This window comes from Ochotona princeps, chromosome 11 (assembly GCF_030435755.1).
Source record: "Ochotona princeps isolate mOchPri1 chromosome 11, mOchPri1.hap1, whole genome shotgun sequence".
NCBI classification, from domain to species: domain Eukaryota; kingdom Metazoa; phylum Chordata; class Mammalia; order Lagomorpha; family Ochotonidae; genus Ochotona; species Ochotona princeps.
In genome coordinates, this window is record NC_080842.1 from 36747024 (window position 1) to 36765671 (window position 18648).

Here is an 18648-nt window from a genome sequence, read left to right on the forward strand (position 1 = left end):
GCTAAACGCAGACGTTTTCTGTTGAAGCTTATCGATGGCAATTACAAGGGTTCTAGTACTCATTCCATCCATGGTACAGCAGATTCCAGTTAGTGTTGAGAATCAAGTCAGAATGTCCAAGAGTTTATTTTGTATAAATTTGGAGCTAGGTAATCTTTAAGAGGAGGTAGAGCCACCTGGTGCAGCTTCAGCTTTGCCTCTTCCAAGTAGCATCAAATTCCTGAAAAATCGCAAAGAGTTACCTGTCATAAATTGCTACCTGAGTTGCATAAGAAAGAATTTTAAGCTTTAAGAAAATCTTTCAATGAATTTTGTTTTCTTAGTACAGTTCCAACTGTTTTCTTAAATTATCTGCAATAAACTGCATGTGTTGACATTTGATCTATGGGAAATCATCACTGCAGTTAGGCATTTCCATTGATTTCAGAGGACTTCTAACACTCCTTTGTCTAATTCCTGTTACATCGAACCCTGTCCATCTTTAAACCATCGCTAATTTGCTTTCTTGTCTCTATTAATGTTAAAATCTTCAGAATTTGCACAGTTGGAAACAACATGCAGATTTTATGGGCCCTGTGTCATCTGTTTTGAGAATCTCTGATACTGTTTGAATCAATAGTTTTTTTTTTTATTTCCAGCAACAGTCAGCATTCTGCTATTTAAGTGTATTATGGCATTGTAGATATATGCAATGGTAGGAAATCTAGTATCAAATTGTCAAGGTATATTTAATTTTCATCATGAATCCTCCTCTTATTCTAGAGCAGAGATACTGCACCATGTTTCCTCTTCCTGGTAGTCTTCTCCATCATGTAGTTCATCTGTGAGAATGTATGTGTACACATGTTTACCTGTAAATCTGTTGTACTGCATTTTGCATGAATGTTGTTTTATATTAGAGAGAACATGATGTTTTTCCATTTGGTGTTGGCTTATTTCACTAAGCACAATGGTCTCCAGTTAGCACTATTTTTTTTGTTTTGCAAATGGTAGAATTTCATTCTTTTTAGTGGCTGAGTAGATGTTTTAAAAGTTTGTCTATTCATTCCTCTTTCTATGGGGATCTGCGTTGTTTCCATGTCTTGGCTATTGTAGATTATGCTGCTGTAAACATAGGATTGAAGCTTACTTTCTCAAATACAGATTTCACTTCCTTTGGCTATATTCCCAGAAATGGGATATATGGGTCATACGCTAGATCAATTTTGAGCTCTCTTAGCACTCTCTATACTGACTTCCATAACAGCTGCACTAGTCTGGATTCCCACCAACAGTGCCGAGGTGCCTTTCTCACCACATCTATGCCAGCAGGTGTGTCAATTTTCTTTTTAAAATATTGCAGATTAAGTCAACATTTTACTTTTCTTTGACTCTGCCTGAGGAAACTGAGGAATTAGCATTTTAAAATATTCAGCTTTTTGAATAGCTAGTTGGATTATATTTTTAATCATGCTTAATTCTGGTGGCTTTATTCTCATTTTTAGCATTCTTGTGACATGAGAACTTTTTTCCCTTGGTTAAAATCCTACCCATATAAAATAGACTAACAGACCAGGACTGGTGTCAAGCAGTTTTATCTGTTGTCAGTGTATGAGTTGATAAGATCCTCCTCCTCTTCTTCACCATTTCTTTTTCTTCTTCTAACATTACAATACTTGAGATTGCCTTTTCTTGAGGCACAGAGAATAAAGGGTCAACTAAGTGAATCACAAAAATTTGTAGGAAATCAACAGGGTATTTAAGAATAGTTTCTGATGGATGGAAGCACCAGCATGCTTTGTTTAAAAGCATTTTTAATAACCCTGACACTATACAAATATTGGGGTAAAAGGACAAATTCTGATTTCTTCCAGATTGGCAGTTGTATTATTGCTGTGGTTTGGATTTATTCTGCAGTGTGCTTGCATTGGAAATGTAATCCCTAATCACAGGCGTGGGTTCGTTATGTTGGGATGAGTTCCTAATGAACAGAGTTTGTCTCTTTTCTCTATCTCTAAATCTTTTCCCCATCTCTTATGTATACGCATCCATACTCCTGTGTGCTATCTTACCATTTTTGTTTTCTGCTGGTGCAACAATGAAGCAAGAAGATCCTCACGATGAGACTTCACAGCAGAAACAAGCAAAACTGTAAGAGATAACTACATAATTTCTTTGTAAATTACCTAGTCTGCTTATAATTGTTATCCATGAACTACAATGAATCTGTTTTCTTTGTATGAATATCGCATTAATGAGAGCTGCTTTGTAGTAAGTATTGAGTCTTTGCTGTTACCATGAGAATCTAAATGCATTAATACTTTCCTTCAAAAAGTAAAAAAATCTTTTCCTCTGAAATTAGTCTGTGGCAATTTATCATAACACAAAATGGACAAAGTGATACATCCAAAGGAAAACATCTCTTGGGGTTGAGCATTAGGCAGAGGATGAAAAGCCACTTCATGGGTTAGCTTTATTTCATATTAGAATGCCTGAGCTCGAGTTCCACCACTAGCTTCCTGCTATTGTGCACCCTGTGAAACTGCAGATGATGGTCCAAGTACTTGGGCCTTACCATCCACGTGGAACTGGAGCTACTGGCTCCGGACTTCAGCCTGGTCCTACCCTGGCTGTTATAGGCATTTGGAGAGTAAACCAGTGAATGGAAGATTTATTTCCTTATCTCTGTGTGTCATCCTACCTTCATACTTGTTCTTTAACAATCTTCAAATCTGTATGGTGTGTGTTGTTTTTTCATCTGAGGACCAAATATTTTGTATGTTGGCAACCATACAGACTCAACAGAGTAATGGATGAAATTGCCATGGGTACCAAATGATCAATCAGTAAATTCAGTACTAAGAGGACAGGAAAAGTAGAGTCTCCACCTTCATCCATGTGTGTAAGGTTTAATCCAGTGATTTGGGACTAGGTCTGAAACATAGGGGCAGGGTACATCTGTAGTCAGATAGTCAGCAACCAAGATTATGGGGATAAGACCAGTCCTGCCAACAGGATTTTAAACATGTCAGTCTCAGTTTAGGGAGTCATAGAAGCAAGAAAAATCATGCCAAGATTATGGAAGAGTGTGTGTATGTATCTATATGAAGGCCCGAGGGAGGGAAAGATCCATAGACACGAACAGAACTCCCCTAAAACTATGAAATCCCATTGCATGACAGTTACACTGGTGTATGACTGTGGCATCTTTTTAGTTTGAAGCTTATAAGCTAATTTATAAGCCTGGAAATGAACAAATGAGGCAGCCAGAAATTGATGCTGATGTAAATGATGCAAATAAAACAGAAGGTTCTTATCCTAGCATCTAATTTTCCTCGTGTTTATGAATTTACTCCTTGCAAATTTCTCATCGTTTATCTTGGTTTGCAGTTTTTTTAGTAATAATTCGCCATGAAAACCAAAACTTCCTATCTTACCAAAGGATTAAACTAATAAACATCAGTAAAGTCTCTTCTAATTCCAAAAATATGATTCAATATGTCTCTCTCTCCTTCCCCACATTCCTGTGTGATATTGGAATATGGATATAGAGATCACAGAGTTGAATTTACATTATTTCGAAAATGTACTTTATCTGTCTATGCATATAGCAAATATCTATACCAGCATTCTTTATCTTCATCAATTTCTGCCTGCCCATATCTGCCAGATGGAAGTCATTTGTCTTCTGTTTTAAAAGATTTATTTATTTTTATTGCATAGTCAGTTATAGATAGAAGAGAGACAGAGAGGAAGATCTTCCGGCTGATGATTCACTCCCCAAGTGACCACAATGGCTAGGGCTCTGCTGATCTGAAGCCAGGAGCCAGGAACCTCCTCCAGATCTCCCTCATGGGTGCAGGTTACCAAGGCTTTTGCCATCCTCGACTGCTTTCCCAGGCCAGCAGAGAGCTGGATGGGAAGTGGAGTTGCCGGGATTAAAACCAGCGCCCATATGGGATCCCAGCGCATTCAAGATGAGGACTTTAGTTGGTAGGCCACTACGCCGGGCCTCTCTTTTTTTTTAAACAATATAAATACCTGCTACATTTTAAACACAGAAATAAGTCCTACACTACAGAGATACTCATAAATAAGAGACAGCCATTGTTGAACCAAGAGATACAACAGAATTTGGTGTGTGTCCATGCCTAGGCCAGATGGGCCTCCTTAATTGGTGATTAAAGCTTCTGCTGATATTGCCAAATGACTAGCAGTTTTGTTGCCTAATTCTGGATCAGTCCCTTCAAGGAGCCCAATCGATGCTTATTCCAGAGAAGATTCATGTTTGGTGATTTGAACTGATGATCTCTCCCTGGAGGGGGCAGTTCTTTCTTCCTAGTACATGTGTCCTGGTTTCACCCAAAAACTAGTCCCAGTTTTCTCTCTAATCTTGGCTGCAAGGTCCTAGCATGCCATGTGGCTTTAACAAGAACAGTGTTAAGAAAAATATGATTGAAGTTATATTTTAAGCTAAGAGGGGATGCTGAATGTGTCATTTTACAATACTGATATTCATGTTTAGCTTATAAATATGTGATTATTGCTTTGTTTTTTCAGTATGAATAATAAGACCATAATGTGCCAAAGTCAATTCAGAGGAGTCTAACTATGATGAGAAACTTATTGTAGGATGTTGGTTTTATGCAATGGTGGGAACTGGTGCAGAAACCCATACATTGCCAGCATTTCTAAGGCTGGGTTGAGCCATAAACCATTATGAATCAATCAGACTGAACAAAGAGTAGTGCTGGACATATACCGGTAGAGGAAAAATAGTTGAAACCACAAAAATTGAATTCCTTAGAATAAATTAAAACCACATATTTCTCATTACTTGAAATTTTTACGGGTGAGCTGCTGGAGAAGTTGGCACCTACATGCATTCGAAGTTTCGGGACTTGGAGCTATAGAATGAGAAGATTTGGTAGCATCAGTTGTTGATGAGAGTTCAGGTGCTGTTACAAGGTGGTGACGTGACCAAGTGAATGGCTAACAGCTCCTATAAACTGAACTAGCATAGTTGAAAGTAACTAGTGGAAGTAACTAGTTGAGAGGTACGTGGAAAGAAGATTTATTGTGGAATAACAAATGGCTGACTATTGTTCTGTTTCCACTCTTCATATCTCATGAAAATTTTGTTCAGCTCTTAAACAGGCCTATATATGAGGGGGATTCTGGAAAGCGAAGTTGTAGATTACCTAATTTGACATAGTACAAAACCGTTACAGTTCAATGAATCTCAAATTTCAGCCATTTCTTTTAACCATATTTAACTTTCAAACAAAGGCAATGGAAAATCATACTTTCACATGAAATAATGTAAAATATCTCACATACAAGTTAAGGCACACTAACCCTCTCCTCAAAAGTGGATACAAAATTCTGTTGCCATTTAGGATATTCATTCCTATCTCTTGGGTATCCTATCATTTTCTGGCTAAGCTGTCCATTGTCTATTATTGAACAAGTTATATAGCAGGGAAATGGGGCTACAGAAGTTAAAAAGAATAGGTTAAAAATATCCACATGCAATTATGATACTTTAATCAAGGGCATGATGTATATATGACTAAGGTTCTATGAGATACTGTTGAAGCTGAAGAGTTTCTAGCGCTGTGTGACATTGTCAATACGATGCCTTCTTAGGACCGTAAAGCACTCACATGTTTGTGCAGATGCTGAGGTAAAACCACCTACTGTGCTTCTGGCAGTATAAAAATATGATGCACACAATGAGATGTAGTATATCATGTTAGAATGTAAGTGGTTCTATTGCTGTATTTTAAATCTTATTGTAGAGTTTACTCATTTGACTTAATAAAACTTAATGTAAAACAGTACGCCATGTTACAATGGCAGCTGGACACATCTTGTATTTATCCTTACTCCTGACTGTATAAAGAAAGAGGTCATGCTAAGGGATCAACCCATGCCCTCCAGCTTTGTGCAAAAAATATACTGACACATTCTTTAATGAGCTTTCATATGGGACAAAAATATTTTTACACTGTTCAAATTTGGGATCTTCCTTTCATGTACCTCTCCCTAAATCCTTTTAATGGTGTGTTTTCATTCTTGTCCCATAGAGGTCCCAGGTAATGTAGCTAACCATGAGTCACTGTGTGTCAGGCTGATGCCTCTGTCCTTTGTAGGCCTTCTGGATCTGCTAACATCTCCTCTTTTTTTCTGTTTCATTGAATCTCCTAGTGCTAACTTTCTAACATGTAGGTCAAACAACCTCGACATATGAATGGTGGTAGGTCAAGTACGGTAATTTCAAGGCCCACAGTTAGGAATTCAGTTGCTATTGATGTCCTAAATTAATCCAGAAGCTTTTATTGTGAAAACATTGATGTAATATTGGTAGAGGATGCTTCACAATCCCAAAGCCATGTCTTGTGACTCCCCTTGTGATTCCTGAGGCATGTCCATCTGCCTCAGCCCTCTTAGGAGCCGTCAGGGCAGAGGGATCGCTGAGCCTGCCTGGCATAGCAGCTTGCTTGATGAGCTGGGCAGGACACGGAGTTTTCCCCTAGTCAGCATGCTCACAAAAACTTGATCTTAGCTGGTGGACAACACTGCATGCTTAGGAATTCAGCAGGTTGTAGAAGACCTTGTGAAGTTCTTAGGGAAAAAATAGCCCATTTTGCTTGCCACTAAAATGGTCAAATGACTTTTTTCTAATAACTTGGAGAGTTAGGTTTTTTTTTTAAGTATGTATGTATTTTATTAAAGCAAGTGTTTATCTTTGCCTGCTTATTTAAAAAATGTATATAATGTGTATAGATTTCACATTTTTCATGATACAGGTTTGGAAAAATAGTGGTTCCTCCTCCCCATCATCTCTTCCTATCTCCCCCCTTTTATTTATATTTTCCTAAATTATTACACTAATATGTTCATTTGCTTCATAGTAAAAACTTGACTTTCTGATGTATTATTTTCTATGTAGTTTGAGCTTATTACTAACAGGAAACAATATTTTTAATGTAAAATAATGGCCAAAAAACCAGTTCAATCTCTACAGTAATTCTGATCATGAGAATGCACTTGAGACAGTAGATCTGTTCTTCCTTCATGAAGAAAGAACCAATAAATAAATACATGCATATATATGTATATGTGGGACCAATGTTCATAATTGATAAATGGGTCAAAAATTTCCATGAAATATCTTTAAGTTTATATACATACTATCACGCTTCATTACCTGGAGAATATAATCAGCCTTTTAAAGACTATAATATGTTTTCTGTTATACAGAATGGGTATGGATGATGATATTTAGGTATATATTTTAAAATTATTTATTTTGCATTTCATTTGTATAGCAGCAGAAATAGAACAGATTGATTGTCCATTTGCTGGTTCCTCTATCAAATGCCTGCCATGGTCATGGCTGGGCTAGTCCTAATCCAGGCTTCCCACAAGAAGGGGGAGCCTACATTCCTGAAACTTCACTTGTTGCCTCCGGTGTGCACATATGCAGTAAAGTGGGGTTGGAAGCGGTGGCATTCAAACTGGCACTTGAACCAGGCATTGAGCTGACCTAAGGAATGGACATTTCAAGTTATTTAACACACTACTTTGTTGCCTCTGTGTGTGTGTGTATAAATATAACATGCCTTTTTTTGGAACATTCTTAGATTTATAGAAGAAGGGCAATATAGTCCTAAGAAGTTTTACATATCATACAGTTTCCCCTCTCACTGATACCTCTTATTTGCTTGAAACATTTTTCATAACTAGTGGAACAGTCTGGGTGTATCATTTATAACTAAAGTCCTTATCCTTTTCAGATTTCCATAGTTATGTTGCTGTTATCTGATATCCTTGCAGAACTATAGTTAGTCATCAAGTCTCCTTAGTCTGATCTGTCGACATTGAAAGTTTTGAGGCATACAGTTGAGAGATTTGATGGAATTTCTTGAGGTGAAATTTGTTATCTTTCTTGTGAGTAGATTAGGGTTGTGTTTTCTGAGAGGAAGACCAAAGAGGTATAGTGCCATTCTCATGGTATCAGGGTATACAGTGTCAGTGTGATTTGGTATTATTTTATTAACTTTAATCACCTGACTGATGTAGTGTTGGCCAGGTTTCTCCTCTAGTTCTTTTATGCTTTTCATTCTGTACTCCAGGAAAACAAGTCACTGTGCAGAACTGCCATTTTACCTCACAACCGAGGGCTACACCTCACAGCCGAGGGTTACACCTCACAGTCGAGGGTTACACCTCACAGCCGAGGGCTGTACCTCACAGCCGAGGGTTACGCCTCACAGCCGAGGGTTACACCTCACAGCCAAGGGCTACACCTCACAGCCGAGGGTTACGCCTCACAGCGGAGGGTTATACCTCACAGCGGAGGTTATACCTCACAGGCGAGGGTTATATTATCTATCTGAATTATTTGAGCTGTATTATTTTAAATTATGCATGTGAGATTTGTCTCTTCTTCCACACTGTGTTATTCATCTAATGATTTGTTGAAAGAAATATGTATTCACGAATGTTTTTATCCATTGGGTCTTAATTCAGTACTATGTTGTGCCAATTGTTCCAGCTTTGCATCTGCCATTTGGCTCAGGATTGAACGTGCTACTTGAGGTTATTTCATCCCATATTACTGGGCTTCAGTTTGAGTCCTAGTTCCATTCCTGATTTCAAAGTCTTGTTAACACACACCTAAGAGATAGCAGGCAATAGCTTATGCACTTGGGGCCCTGTTTCTTGAGTGATGGGATTCTGATTTTGGCTTGATTTAGCCATGAATGTTGTGGACATTCTGAAAGTGAACTAGCATATGAGACCAGTTGCCCAGCCTACCTGCATTCAATCCATTCCTCTTCCTTTCTCCGTTTCTTATGTACTTGCCTTCCTTTCCCTTTCCATGTCCATTTACCTTTCATTTTTTTTCCTTCCCCCCTCTTTCTGCTTCTCAGTTGGAATAAAACATTTAAAATATAGTTCCAAATTTGGCTATTTAGTTTACTTCAAATTTTAATTTCTATGTATTAGAAAGTCAGAGAGACTGAGTGAAGATTATGTTTACAGAGAAAGAGTTGGGGAAGGGTAGGGAAAGAATACACATATAAGAACATTGCTATTGTTGGTGCACTCCCCAAATGCCTGCAATAGCTGAGGTTGGAAGCCAGGAACTAGTACCTACATCTAAATCTCCCCATGAGTAACAAGACCCAACTACTTGAGCCATTTGTCTACTTTTTTTTAAGAATCTGGAATCAATCAGAATCTGAAGCCTGCAATGGAACCCAGGCACTGCATTGCCACCTTTTGTCATCCTAAAGAGCTGTGTAACCACTAGGCTGAGGGCTTACTCTTGCAATATTTTGGTAAACCTCTGTGTTACTTTGATATGTCTTAATCTTTTTTGTTGTCATGTTCTTATTTTTTTAATGTCTATTTTTAATGGTACAGTTCCATAGGCACTGGGATTTCCCCTTCCATCTGCCTCATTTACCTTGTTCCTCATTACTTCCCCCCATATTATTACAACGGTATAGTCCATCAACAAGTCACAAGTCCATCATTATTCTATTGAAGTGTACTATGACACTGTAGGTACAGACACTGGTAGAAAGTTTGGCATCCTATTGTAAAGATATAGTTAACAGTTTTATTGGAATACCATTTTCTGTTCTGAAGTAGAGATTCATACTGTAAAAGTATGAAGTATGAAGTACAGATTCATACTTCACTAAGAAGTGAAGAAATCTTCACTAATCTTCTAATCTTCCTAATACAGTTCCTCTAGATTAATATATGTATATATAAATACTTACCTACATATCCATTGATCTTGTATTTTTGCATGACGTTTGCTTACTACAAGATGCTCTAGTTTCATTTTGAATTCTTTTTTCTTTTTTACCTATTTCTAAAATTTGGCTTTTCCCCAAGAAATCTTGTCATTGGAAATAGTGTTTTGTTTTTGCTGTGGAATGATAGAAAAAACCATTCTTCTATTTCAGAAAAGCATTAGAAATTGCAGTCTTGGTGTTAGATACACTGATTTCTGTCACTGATTTCAGATTCTCTCCCAGTTAAAAATATAAAACATATATGGACATGAACCTGCTTATAAGCACATGTTTACAAACATCTCCATATGTAGTTATCAGTGAATGCTAAGCTAAACATGTAGTTATGTCCAAACTTTAATGATTACCATAAGGATCATTTCAGCCTTCTTATCATGCTTGAAACCACACCCCTGTACAATTCTCTTGAAGCAGTGTTAGTCTCCTGTGATTTCCCAGTCCTCCTAAGGGATTTAAACTAAGATTTCCTGTGCCCTTGTATCTTTTGCTCTCTTAGCTTAATGTTTACTTGTCCTGCTTTCATGATTGTAAACCATCCTGTACTGAAATTAACTCACTGAATTGAAGGAGTGGTGGAGCCGGCCCTACAAGGTCCCTGATCACAAGACTCATGAAGTCATTTAATTCCTCTACAGATAACAATCTCAATGTTCTGTCTTGTCTTGAGGGTTTTTCCAGGAACCCCAGGCTCTGAGCAAAAAATAACTACTCCCCGACTGAAGCAAATGTTGCCATCATAAAAATTCCCAGAACACAGTGTAACTGGCCAATCAAACAAGTCCTTCCAGAAATCAGCATATGAGCTGAACATGCAATTCTCTACCCCAACTTCAATCTATGAGACTTCACCTCCAGCCCAAAAGGATACTGGGAATTAAATGACAGCTTCCTGGCTCCTTTCTCTGTCATTAGAAAGTAAATTCTTTCTTCCAACCCTAATGTCAATGATTCCTTTCCTGTGTTTCAGAAAAGTGTATTGAGGTTTTCTTTTTTCTGGGAGAGGGGAGGTTCTACAACATGCATAATAATTAATACCCACTCAGATATATGAGACACATGACTTGTACATTCTGTCATACATTCACTTAAGTGTTCTATTCCAATAGTCAAATGTAGGGTATAAGAATTGTTCAACTAAACATCTGTGTCAAATAGCTCTACTAACTAAAATGCAACACTGCTGTACATTTTTCTTTGTGTTATTATAGTCACGTAGGTCACAACTTTTTTCTTCCTTGATTTTTTGGTGTGGACAGGGAGGTAGCAAGGAGGAACTAAGGTCTGCCAGCACTTGTGGTACAGTCCCCTGTGCAATGCTTAAAACCCCAGCTCCTTCTGTGCAGACCCAGCTGCCAGAATGGCATACACCCAAAATGACTGGAAGCTGGGTTACTACAATAATCCCTGGGTCATTAAAATAGCATTTGAATAAAATTACTACTGTTAGCCCACCCAGCCCCATCACATACCTGAACTTTGCTCCCATCATGTACCCTGTTCCGCTACTCTTCCAAGATTTTCCTATGTACTCTGCAGCTGCACATTGCCCTGATGCCATGATGTTTCTAAAAAGGGGGCACAGTAATGGGGACCAATCAAGCTCTGGCATATCCTGCCTCTGTTTGAATAGTTAAACACTACTCCAGAACCAAATTGCCAGTCTCTCATGTGAGGTTGTCGGCATTTCGTCTTGAGTGCGTACTTTCCCTTTTCATGAAATAAATGTTGCTTTCTTGCCAACATTTATGTTTCCTTCTAGAAATCTTCCTTACCTGGAGAAATGAACCTGGACCAAGTCTAGCCAGGGGCTCCCTTGAACACTTTCAACAAAATTGTTTCACACAATTGTAATTGATTCTTTGGCACAGTCTGCCTCCAGCCTAGGATTCCTCACAATCTCAAAGGATTTAAAAAGTTTTACACACATTAAAATTCAATCTTTGTGCTATAAAGTTTAATCAGTTTTAAAACATGCACAGTGTCATCTATCCACAATTATAGTGTCATGTAGAGTATTTCATTGCTCTGATAAAATTCCCTTCTCTTCACCTATTCAACCTTCTCTACTCCCTATGAACTCCCAGTACCCATCCATCTATTAAGTGTCTGTACTGTTTAATCTTTTTTAGAATACCATATCAGTGGAATCATAGAGGCTTTAGACTGATTTCTTTCACTTAGCCATGTTTACTTAAGATTCATGTGGGATTTTATTTGCTTTGTGGTACAATGACTACACATTTCCTAAGTTTCTGTTTTGATACTTTAAAATCTTAAACATTTGTGGACCTTGGAGGGATTGCCTTTCCCATGGAGAGCTAATTCCTAGAGTTAGTAAGCCAGTCTCTCGTTTCATGTGTAAGTAATTCAAGCCCTGTTCCCCGTCCTATGTATCAGCCTCTCACATTTCAAATCACAACATCTCTGCCCTAATCATCTGAGGGCTGGTGCCAGACAAGTAAAGATAGAAACTATATCCCAGAGCCCACAAGAGCTCCGTGAACCAGCAAATCCTAGGCCTGCATATAAAGCTTAGCTTGCTTTGCTCATTTCTTCCTGCAAAGAACAGAACCACATCTTCCATGCATGTTCTCCCGTTGCACTGTCTGCTGACCAGCATTGCTGATTCCGCTTGTAGCACTTCATGACCTGTTTTGTTCTCTTTATCTGTGAATATGACAAACACCTTTTCAATGTCAATCATCTTGACAACTTGACCGTTGTCATGCCAAAATAGTAATTTACACGTTTTGAAGCACATAGGTAGTTTTTTTTATCAATGAATCATATTCCATTATATGAATATGCTACAATTTATTTATCTACTTAACTACTGAAGAATATACACTATTTGCTGTTCACTTACTCTAGTTTGGGGCAATTCTGAATAAAACTGCCATAACATTTATGTAGAGGTTTTTATGTGAACACAAGTTTTAAATAAATTGTGTGAGTGTGTTTGAGTATAACTGCTATACCAAATAGCAAGAAAATGTTTCATTTGTTAACAACCAACCTGCCTTTTGAATTGGCTATACCATTTTTCATTCCCCAAAATTACTGAGAATTCTGTCTGCCAGAAATCTGTGTTATTATTTTAAACAAGTTTTCTATTCTAATAGGAATATCTTTTTACTTTACATTTCCTTAATGAAAAATGACAGAGATCCCTCAATATACTTATTTTCTTCTGTGTATCATTTTTTTTCCAGACCTTTTGTCAATGGATGTTTTAAAAATACATTTAGAAGCCATACGATACTAAAGACCATGAAATAATTTTTTCTTTAAGATTTATTTATTGTTGGAAAAGCAGATTTACAGAAAGACAGAAGGAAAAGCTCTTCCAACTGCTGGTGCAGTTTCCATATGGCCGCAATTGCTGGCCATAGCAGAGCTGATCCAAAGCCAGGAGCTAGGAGATATTTCCAGGTCTCCCTTGTGGGTGCAGGGTCCCAAAGCTTTAGACCATCCTTCACTGCATTCCCAGGCCACAAGCAGAGAGCTGCATAGGAAGTGTAGCAACTGGGATATGATCCGGCACCCGTATCAAATGTCAGCACTTGCAGACAAAGAATTAGCAAATTGAACCAACATGCTGTTCCCTATAATTGGATTCTTTATTTTCTTATTATTGGTTGTATCAGATATTTACACATTTTGACTACAAGCATTTTATCAAACATGTTTTTTCTTAAACCTGTGTTAAAATATAGTATATACTTTATCTTTTTGGTATCTTAACATTTTATTTCACAGAGATTATTCTGGTTTTAACAAAATGTAGCTAATTTTTTCTTTCATGTTTTATGTTGTATACCTAAAATTATCAGCAACTTAAGGTCACTTAGAGTTTCTTCTGTGATTTCTTCTAGACATATTTTAAAATTTTGTATTTTGATCTATGATTCATTTGCCCTAATCACAGTAGAGGGCTTTATTTTTTTTTGGTTTTTTATATTAATCTCTAATTGTTTCAGTAATTTTTTGAAGACCATTTTTTTTTCTGTCAAACACCTTTTGCGATTTTGTCAAAGATTAACTTCTCCCCTCCTCTCCCCTTGTTGCAGTATTCCTGCACCTTGTTGCAGTATTACAGTTCAAATCCAGTCAAGATTCTTTCATTGCAGGCATATACCAAGCATAGAGTCTAGCATCTTACTGTTCAGATAAACTCAACGGTTTCTTCGGGAGACCATCTCTGGTCTGAAGGCAGAGCTGGCAGAATATCATCCCGACCAATTAAAAGCCCCTAAATAACATCAACAACAATTTACAACATTATGGACCTTTTAAGTTACATGGTTTGAATTTGGTTTCTGTTTAAGCTTTGCTATAGTTAAAAATGCCACAGACTTTAAATTCCTATGGTACCTTTATTTTTGCCTCTGTTTTTTGGGGGCTTAAATAACTCCTTTCTTCAGGGATTCTATGTAGAGGTATCCTTGAAATGGCAATCTCTGCCTTTATCTTGTGGACTTACTGATATTCTGAGCAGTCTATAGGCTTATGATTAGATTTCACTGTGTTAGCACACTTGTCTTCCCAGGGCTGTGATGTTCATAAGTGTTCCTTACCTTTCCTGTTGTTAGTTTACACAGGAGAGCTGGAGGGGGTCTTAAATCACAAAAAAGATTTTTCCCACTTAGAACAAAACTCTTCGGGACAGTGTATCTTGTTCTAAGACAAGAAGCAAAAGTATATTTCATCCTGTTTAGTCTTGCCTGACCCTTGCCAGAACCGTTTTTCTTGCATCTTCTGGGCAAAATCCTGGTGTATGGTGGAGATCAAGTCCAAAAAGCTCTATGAACCCCATAAGACTGTGCCATTTCATCATTTTCTCTATTTCTTGCTTCCTTATACTCAGCCTCCCGTAATTCATCACAGTCGACATGTAAGTGTTTCTCTTAGCTTATGGCTTCAGAGATTTCTTCTCAGGGGAGGCAGAGATCAGCCACAGTCATCTTCAGAGGCCTGTCCCTTCACAGTCCGCTGGGAGTTTGCCAAGAAGCTTTTTTAGGCTTCCAGAAATCATCATTAGTTTTCAGTGTGTTTGTTTTTTACTCGTTAGGATGATTGTGACCTCTTGCAAGTTCTTTGCATGCCATTGGTGAAACTGAAAGTTCTTAAATTGGTTCACTACCGTATTTCTGTACATTTGATGTTAGTAATGCTGGGAAACATGTATGTAAAATAACAAGAATTAACATATATACATTTGTACTACATATTTCACTTGCTTTAGGAAAAAGATATTGCTTTCCCACCCCTGCCCGCCTCCCGATTTTATGCTTACTGTTGTTTATAGTTCCACTGAAACACCTCTACTCCAGATTTATATCTAAGTTTTTCAAGTTGTTAAAAATACTTTGCTCAGTTGATTTGCTTCCTGACTTGAATTACAGCTCTGAGCCACGGCTACAAATTTTGAGGGGGAGGGGGGAGGTGGGATCAGGCAAAGTGAGATTTTCATGGCGGTTGGTTTTTAAAAATCCTATAAATGTTAAATGTGCTGTAGGAAGAAAGGAGAAATAATCCAGAAGAACTAAAATCTGAAAACCAATCAAAATTATGATGGGTACGCTTGAAAGTCTTTCGCTATGTGGTAAAGTATACATCTGTGTCTTTATTAAATGAAGTTACGGTGCAGCAAATCATAAAATTGCATGATATAATTTCCCTGTATGAGAGAACTTTCTATGACTCACAACATGAACTACCTTGTGTTTGGCACTTCTTAAAAATACAAATCAAGAGCCAATTTTGTTATTAAGTGTTCCAGAAAATGAGCAGGATTGTCTTTATGCTTCTCTTTCCTTTAAACTCACAAGTTTACTTGATGAGATTTCTTCTTTCTTTTCAAATAAGAGTTCTTTGCCAATTTTTTGCCAAAGCAATTGGCAGGCGTTGATATTTCCTTCCTCCTCTGCATGTCTTGTGAAAAATGACCCAAGCAATATGTCTCTAGAAATTTACTTTCATATCTCTGAAAGGATCATTAATAATAGTACTCTTTCAAGAAGAATTTTGCCTGTTTGGAAGCAGTAAAACTGGACTTTGTTGTACATGCTGGATATTTTACTTCTATTATTTTGCCTTTGGGAAGTATCAAACAGGTATGTGTACCTTCAGTAAGACAGTTATGCTTTTTCAAAGAGGCGTATTTATTTTTATTTGAAAGGCAGATTTATAAAGAGAGAGGGGCAGGAAGAAAAAGAGAAAGGAAGAGAGAGAGAGAGAGCAATCTTCCACCCACTGGTTCATTGCCCCCCCCCCCCCCATGGCTACAATGGCCAGAACTGAGCATATCTGAAGCCAGTAACTGGGACCAGGTTACCAAGGACTGGAGCCTATCTAGGCCACAGGAAGCTGGGAGGAAAGTGGAGCATCTGGGACTCTTGTGTCCATATGGGAGGCTGTCACCACAGGTAGAGGGTTAACCTACAATACCACCATGTGAGCCCCAGACAATATTTTTCAAAGAAGTTAGACTTTTTCTAATCATTGTATTTTAAAACTTATTTAAATTTTATTTGGAAGGCAGATATGAAAGGAGAAAGAGAAGCATAGAGACAAAAGGACAGATCTTCTATCTGCTGATTTATTTCCTGAATACTTGATACAGCAACTGTCAGGTAAGATGAGTAAGTCCAATTACCCTCATAAGTAGAAAGGAACAAACTAGCTGAGACACCTGCAGCCTCCCAAGGTGTATATGAACAGGAAGCCGAGGAGTCAGACCTTGACGCTGGCATTGAGATATGAGATGCAAGCACCCCAAGTAGAATTGTAACTTTTGCACCAAATGCCTGCTCCTAGGAACTTTCCCCATGTAATTTCTCATTTAAAACATAATGTAATTTTACAAGTTTGGGAGTTGACAGGGGCTGAGATTCAGTAGAGCCAATTCTGTTACAGACAGATGCATTGTTCAGACCATTATTCGCATTGTTGTAAAGACAAGAAAAACAGTTTGGAGGCTAATTATCTTACTCTCCATCATCTAGTTAGCAGTCAGGATTGCCATCTGGACCAAGGTTGTTTCACATCAGTCCACTCCACAAGAACCCAGCAAATTGCCCGGTTCACTGAGTGTTCCATCCGGACTGAGCACTGCAGGCTGAGAGTCTGAGAATAGCAAATATAATGGTTGTAAAAGAAGGGTGTGTTAGAATCATTTGCCAAGGTCCTGAGAGAGAGAGACTGAGACTGCACAACTAGCTATCAAGACAAGATGAGTTCCCCATGACCAACATTATAGTTTTGGGTTTCTTGGTTGAGATGAAGTGTGAACAACTTTCTTGACACCTGGAATCCTCTCTGCTCTTCTCCTAAACTTTTCTCTTTTCCCTTCCTGCTCTCCTTTTCCTCATTTGTTTTACTTCCTTCTCTTTTTCTTCCACCTTTCCCATCTTTCCCTCCACCATGTTCTTTCTTCGTTGTCTCTACTCCTTTTTGTATCCTATACTGAAAAATTACAAGGAGAGATTGCATATGGCAAAATGGGCAGGGAGTCATTAACGTTCTCTTTTGAGCACTAGCATGATGGAAAACATATTATAGCCATGAGGCCAACTCTAGCTTATCCTCTTGCTTTGCATGACCCCCAAGAACTAAGAATGGCATGTGTAGTTTTAAATAATTTTTAAAATAAGATGATTTTGTAATGCATAAAATTTAAACTCAGAGTTTATTAGAAAGTTATTGTAACCCAACCATCGTCATTCATTTACACATTGCTTTGGATCTCGGTCCAGCTAAATGTGGAGAAGGGCAGTTCATACAAAACCGCAAGGCCGTAAAACCTCAGTTATTTATTCGTTGACTCTTTATAGAAAAGCCTGTGACTTTTGTATTTCAAGTTTAATCCTAACATCCAGAATATTAGGATTAACAAATACTCAGGGTATGGACCTCTGTATATTAGAAAGAGAGGGATTATTGGTTATAAAAATGTATATTTTTCTGCAGGACAAATAAGACCAGTCAATAGGAATGAGACTTCACTGACTTGGACAAAACCACAGCATGCATTAAATGGCAAGTGCCAAAAATACGAAAGCTCTAAGGAAAGCACGAAGTTTTCTCTAACTAATAGAAAAGAATACAGAGGCTCTGATGGGCACCAAGAGCTTGAACTGAAAAAATACAAAGTGAAGATATTTACTGCAAATTTGGACTATTTATAATCTCATAATGCTTTTATATACATTTATGATTTTAATATTAATTATACTAAACAGATATCAAAATATTATGCTTGGGAATGGCATGGTAGCCTAGTGGCTAAATCCTTGCCTTGCAACTGCTGGGATCCCACATGGATGCCGGTTTGTTTCCTGGCTGCTGACCTTCTCTTGCAGCTCTCTGCTTGTGGCCTGGGAAAGCAGTAGAGGATGACCCAAAGCCTTGGACCCTGCACCCACATGGGAGACCCAGAAGAAGCTCCTAGCTTCAGATTGGCTCAGCTCCAGCCATTTGGGACTCTGGGGAGTGAACCAGCAAATGGAAGATCTTTCGGTCTCTTTCTCTCTGTAAATCTAACTTTATAAAAAAAGATAAATCTTTAAACAATATAACATGCTTTATTAAATAAGAAATGGAATGTTATAGCTATTCTTCCTTGTACTAAAACTAGTGTGTGACAAGTTTTGGGACCGATTCAACCCAGATCTTTCTAACATTTCCATAAGCATGATGACATACTTTTTTTCTTTAACACAATTTTGCAAAGGACTGACTTTAATTCTATCACTGTGATATAGTCTAATTGTTATGTGATGACATTGCCACTTTAAACATTTTTAAGAGGTAGATAGATGGGTGA